Raw genomic sequence first — 6,423 nt, forward strand, 5'->3', positions numbered from 1 at the left:
CACTATATATAAAATTAACCTAAAATGAATCATAGACCTAAGTTAAGAGCAAAAACTATAAACTTCTTTAAGAAAACAAGAGAAAATCGGGTCTGGGTTTGGCAAAGATTTCTTAACTATGACACAAATTGTAAAAGAATTGATAAATGGGACTCAGCAAAATTTAAAATTTAGACTCTTCAAAAGGCAAACTAGAAAGTCAAAGCAGAATATACTTGAAATTATATATCTGATAAAGGACTTAGAATATTTTTCTAAAACTTAAAACTCAATAACAAGCAAAACCCAATTAAGCAATGGGCAATATTTCTTTTTATTAATACTCGAACTGATGAGACTTATCCAAAAAAAATATAGGGATGGCAAATAAGCACATGAAAAGCTGCTCAACATAATTAGTCATTAGGAAAATATAAATAAAAACAACGATGAGATACCACTACACACCCACCACATTGACCACACCAAATTTTGGCAAGGATGTGGAGCAACAGGGATCTCCTACACCGCTAGTGGGAAATGAGAATCATATAACCTACTTTGGAAAGTAGTTTGGCAGCTTCTTTAAAAGCTACACATACACCTACTATAAAAATTAGCCATTTCACTCCCAGATATTTGCCCAAAAGAAAAGAAAATATATGTCCACCAAAGGGCTTGTACACAAATGTTTGTATCAACTTTGTAACATCAAACTGGAAACATCTCAAACATCCATAAATAGGGGAATGCCTACCATGGACTACTGCTCAGCAATGAAAAAGAACTGAACTATTGATGCATGCAACAACGTCAACGAATCTCGATCATGCTGAGTGAATATAGCCAGGCCAAAAAATACATACTGTATGGTTTCATTTATATAAAATTCTAGAAAATGCATGTTTCGTTACAGTGACAGAAATCAGATGAGTGTTTGGGGAAATGGGATGGTGGGAAGGGGAGATTACAAAGGGGCATGAACAAACTTTTGGGCTGATACATGTGTGCATTATCTTGATTATCTTAATTTCATGGATGTTAAATTCATCAAATTATACACTTCAAATATTTGTGGTTTATTATTATACCTCAAACAAAAACAACTAGGAAGCTTTTAGTGATAAAGGAGGACAATGACCTGAAATGGTGAAGAGAAAGTGGGAAAATTCAACCGTAATCAACTTGTCCAAAATCACATAGCTTAAAAGTGACAGAGCTGAAATTTAAACCTAAGTCTGACTGACTCCAAAATCCATGCTCAAGGTCAGTATGGGGATGACTTGGGATGACTCCCATATTTTTGGTTTGGACAACTGAGTGAATAGTAATACTTTCACCAAAGCACAAGGAGGAGAAGCAGGTCTGGGAGAGATGTATTCCCCCACAGCACCAGTAGGGTAGCTTACATAATAAATCAGTGAGCAGAGATGTGAGCTGAGTTTTTTTAGGCAGCAGTAATAATAACATTTAGTGCGATGTAGTGTTACTTACTTTGTGCATTAATTGCCTATTAACTAACAACTGGAAAGGAATTTAATATTTTCTAGCCCAATAATCTAACCAATGAATAAATTCTTTCTCAATGTCTTTGAAGTGATCACCCCAACGACCTTCACCGATAGGGATTAACCTAACTCAGAAAATTATTGCACTTTTGAATAAATCTGATTATTAGAAAATTATTTCTTCCAAGCTGAAATTTGCCTCCATACTGTCTGTTATGGATTGAATTGCATCCTCCAAAAAGATGTTGAAGTCCTAACTCCTAGTACTTCAGAATGTGACCCATCTTGAAAATAGAGTCATTGCAGCTGTAATTAGTTAAGGTGAGGTCATACTGGAATAGAGTGGGCCATTAATCCAATATGTCTTGTGTCCTCCTAAGAACTGGAGAAGAGACACAGAAACACACACGCTGGGAGAAGACCATGCAACAATGAAGTGATGCATTTACAAGCCAAGGAACACCAAGTATTGCTGGAAGCCACCAGAAGCTGGAAGAGGCAGGGAGAGATTCTCCTCTGCCTTTCGAGAGAGTATGGTTCTGCTGACACCTTGGTATTGCACTTGCAGCCACCAGAATTGTGAGACAGAAAATTTCTAGGTTTTTTAAAACCATCTAGTTTGTGGTACTTTGTTATGGCAGCCCTAAGAAACTATTATAATACACACTGTCCATCTCTTTTTTCTAGTTCTGCCTTCTGGAGACACAGAATAAATCCTAGTCCTTTTCCTAGATATTTCCAGATGTTTTGAGAACATATTTTGTGGCATAATGAGGAAAACATCTCCTTCACTGGTTTTTTGCATGATACATTTTTAAATCCTTTCATCATTCTTTTGTAGGATCAAGATTTCCAAAGATACTTTAAAGTTTGGTAACCAGAATTGATCTTACTATGTCATATAGTCTAATATACTAAGAGAATGGAACTTGCTCTGTGCTTTAGGTCAAGGATTTTCGAGCTGTTTCTCAAAGCCCTGAGAGTTCCTTGCACTTACCTCAGGGCCACACTTGACTATATTCCATGTTGATATTCTGCAAAGGTCTGCATTAGGGAAAAGGGTTTGCTGTTTAAAACAAGCTTGAGGCCGGGCGCGGTGGCTCACACCTGTAATCATAGCACTCTGGCAGGCCAAAGCGGGTGAATCGCTCAAGGTCAGGAGTTCAAGACGAGCCTGACCAAGAGCGAGACCCTGTCTCTACAACTAAAAAAATATATATAGAAAAAATTAGCCAGGTGTGGTGGCGCATGCCTGTAGTCCCAGCTACTTGGGAGGCTGAGGCAGGAGGATCGCTTGAGCCCAGGAGTTTGAGGTTGCTGTGAGCTAGGCTGACGCCACGGCACTCTAGCCTGGGCAATAGAGCCAGACTCTGTCTCAAAAAAAAAAAAGCTTGAAAAACATTACTTCTAATAACACCTAAAATTGAATTCACTTTTTTGGGGAGCCACATCACACATGATTTTGACTGGTAAAAGCCATGTGTTTCATTTTGGGTATATCTGTGTGTGTAGTTGGTTTTGGTTTTGCTTATTTGTTTGGGCCCCAAGTAAAGTATGTTACTTATTTCTAAAACATTTCATCTCATTTGGTTCTACCATTCTTTTGAGACTTTTTGTTTGTTTTGTTTGTTTTTTCTGACCCTGTATACAATGGTGTTATGTTTTCTTACTTCATCAGGCAACATATTAGCTCTCCCTCCTATTCAATATCACATCCAAGCACTCGTTCTACATCTTTACATTGTTTGAAGAAGCAAGGTAAGGACATAAGCCTATAGCATACCATATAGTATCTGCAGCTCAACATATTATTCAAACATTGTAACTACCATCAAACTAATATTTTTCCATCAAACATCAAACTACTGTCACTCAGCCATTTTTCTATACAGTAGTCCCCCCTTATCCTCAGTTTCATTTTCCACGGTTTCAGTTACTGGAGGTCAACTGTGGTCTGCAAGTAGGTGAGTACAGTACAGTAAGATATTTTAAGAGAGAGAGAGACCACATTCATATAACTTTATTACAGTATATTGTTATAATTGTTCCATTTTATTATTACTTATTAATCTCTTACTGTGCCTAATTTATAAATTAAACTTTATCATAGATATGTATGTATAGGAAAAACATACTATATACAGGGTGTGGTACTATAATATCTGTGTCTTCAGTCTTCCACTGGGGGTCTCGGAATATGTCACCCGTAGATGGGGGGTGGGCGGACTACTGTGTAACTTTATCAAAGAAAAAAGTTGCTGGCTCTTCTGGTGCAACTTGTTTTTGGTGAGCTCAAGCAGGTTTGAAACAGAAACTAAAAAATAGTCATCGAATGACTATTCAATTCTGAATTCCGCATACTGCTTCGCATTTTCTGATCTGTTGAAATGTACACATTCCAGGCTGAGGAAAAAGGCTCTTGAGTGAGCAGGGCAGCTGCGGAGGTGCTCCGCTCTGCTTTTCGTGAAAGAACTTGCTGGTGAGCCGCAGCGGTGCAGCAGCGATATCCCCCAACTGCAGCACTTGAGGATCCGCCTCGGTGTCAGAGCCAAGGCCACACTCTTCCCAAGCAGCCCCTGGCCAGTGACTGAGCATGGTGGAGGCCTCACCACTTCTGTCCAGTGTGGGACTCTCTAACAGGTAATCCTCACTCTAGACCTTCCCATTGGGTTGCTGAGACCTTGTCAGATCTGTGTCTCAGTCCGAAGCTCTACCTGCCCAAATTTGCTTCCTCCCCTCTTTCCCTTCACAGGCTTCAGATCTTCGTCATGGTTTGATTTCCCCAGCCCAACTGACCCTCAGGAATCCAGAATACACCACACAGGCATCTCTTATGGATTTAGACTAGAAGAAAATTATAATTTTGAGTGAGCATAATTTTTTCCAAGAAGTAATGTTAAAATTCCTTAGAGATAATTCCTAGTTACGAATATAGTTTCTTTTTTTTTCTTGTGACACCTTGTCTAAGAACATGAATGTAGTTTCTATATCAGAAAAGAATTTTTGAAGGACTTTTCTTCTGTAGTACATAAGAAGAATTGAGGGTGAATACATACAACTGAACAGGAGCAAAAATAACAATACCTCTAGAAATTTGAATTAAGTCAAAGAAATTTACTGGACTTCAAGCTTGAAGTGAGCAATATGTGTTTTTGCTCATGCCTGTAATCCTGGCACTTTGGGAAGCCAAGGGGCGAGGATCTCTTGAACCCAGGAGTTCAAGACCAGCCTGGGCAACATAGTAAGACCCCGTCTCCACAAAAAATTTGAAAAATTAGCCAGGCATGGTGGCATGTGCCTGTAATTTCAGTTACTTGGGAGGCTGAGGTGGGTGCATCACTTGAGCCTAGGAGTTCAATGTTGCAGTGAGCTATGATGACACCACTGCAGTCCAGCGTAGGTGACAGAGTGGGACCCTGCCCCCCCCAAAAGAAGAGAGACTGAGAATTCAGTAAATGTTTGTTAAATGAATGATCAAAGTTCTGAACCTTAAGTTCAAACATAGAATTTCTCATTTATTCTCATTTTGATGTTTTTAAAATTCCATCTTTAGCTCAAATTTTTACATAGCCAGAATGTTTTCTCTATTCACAAAGCTGAAGAGAGACTTTCGTGAGCTCATATATGGCTCCCAGAAACAGAAAGGGAGGAGACATTGTTTCGTATCTGTGTCTCTTTAGGAAAAAATTATGACTTTGTTTAATAGAGCATTGCTGAATGTTGGACAAATTTGACTCAATCGCTTTCTAGTGAGATTTGGAATGAAGCCAGAATTCATATTCAGGGGAATAAAACTCTCCCAGCTGATTCTGATGCAGAGCCAGGTTTGAGAATGACTGTTTCAACTTACTTCCAAGTTTCTTAGGTTACAAGCCATATTATTTCTCTTTCAAACATCAATCCAAGAGGACAGAAGACAAAGTGATTTTCAGCCCTAACTCGGTATCATTTTAAATACTTGTGTGGGGGGGAATACAGCCAGGGAACAACAGCAAAATTTTTAAATTTTAACTTATTTTCTTATAGAAAGTGGAGAAATAATTTAAATAGCTAACCAAAAATTAAGGGGAAATATGATTCCTATTTAGGATAAATATAGAATTTTACTTGGCAGAACTATTTTGAGATCAGTGGCAAATTTCCCCAGCCATCAAAAAGAAATTTCAGATTACAGTATTTTTTAAAGTTCCTAAACATCTTCCCATTTCTCCATATTTCAAGCTGCACCTGAGCCTTGTATTAGGGCTATTTTTGGTTGCAAGTAAAATGAGCATAAGCTAAAAGAGATTTGTTGATTTATGAAACCTGGGAGTCTACGGGTGGTACTGCTTTCAGAATAGCTGGAGACAGGGGCTCAGAGAGGATTGTCAAGCTCAGTCTCCCAGCTCTGCTGAGCTTTATTCTACAGCAGATTCTCCCCAAACAGTGGGCAACAGTGTCCCTGGCAGCTTTGTCTTCCCAGCCTAACAACTCCAAGGAAACAAACATCTCTTTCCCAGCGTTTGTATATCAATCTTAGAGAAGACTGGTTGGTCTTTTTTGGGTTATGTCTGCACCTCCCCCATCATCGTTGAGGCTGGGGAGATGGGGACCTTTGGCCAGGCCAGGGTCTCATGGCTGCTCCATGGCAGTGAGATTGACTTGCTCCATCAGGACCACAAGGAATTGGGAGGAGGAGTTTGCCAACATGATGACAAAGGGGTTGGGGAACTTTAATGAGAAGAGAACGTCTATCTTTCTCCATCCGCTACAGGATTATTTGTATTGACCAAATAGCAGCTAATTGATCTGAATTTGTGCATGTATTTATCTAAAATATTCCAACCTGAGAGGTTGCGTAGGAGTGTAAAATATCTGGGAGTCGGGAGGGAAGCCATAGGGGAGATGGATGGGGACAGCCCCACCATCTAGATTGCCAGGGCTCATGCCTATGCCT

The sequence above is a fragment of the Propithecus coquereli genome, unplaced genomic scaffold (genome assembly GCF_000956105.1).
Source record: "Propithecus coquereli isolate 6110/MARCELLA unplaced genomic scaffold, Pcoq_1.0 Scaffold8, whole genome shotgun sequence".
In the NCBI taxonomy this organism is placed as follows: Eukaryota; Metazoa; Chordata; class Mammalia; order Primates; family Indriidae; genus Propithecus; species Propithecus coquereli.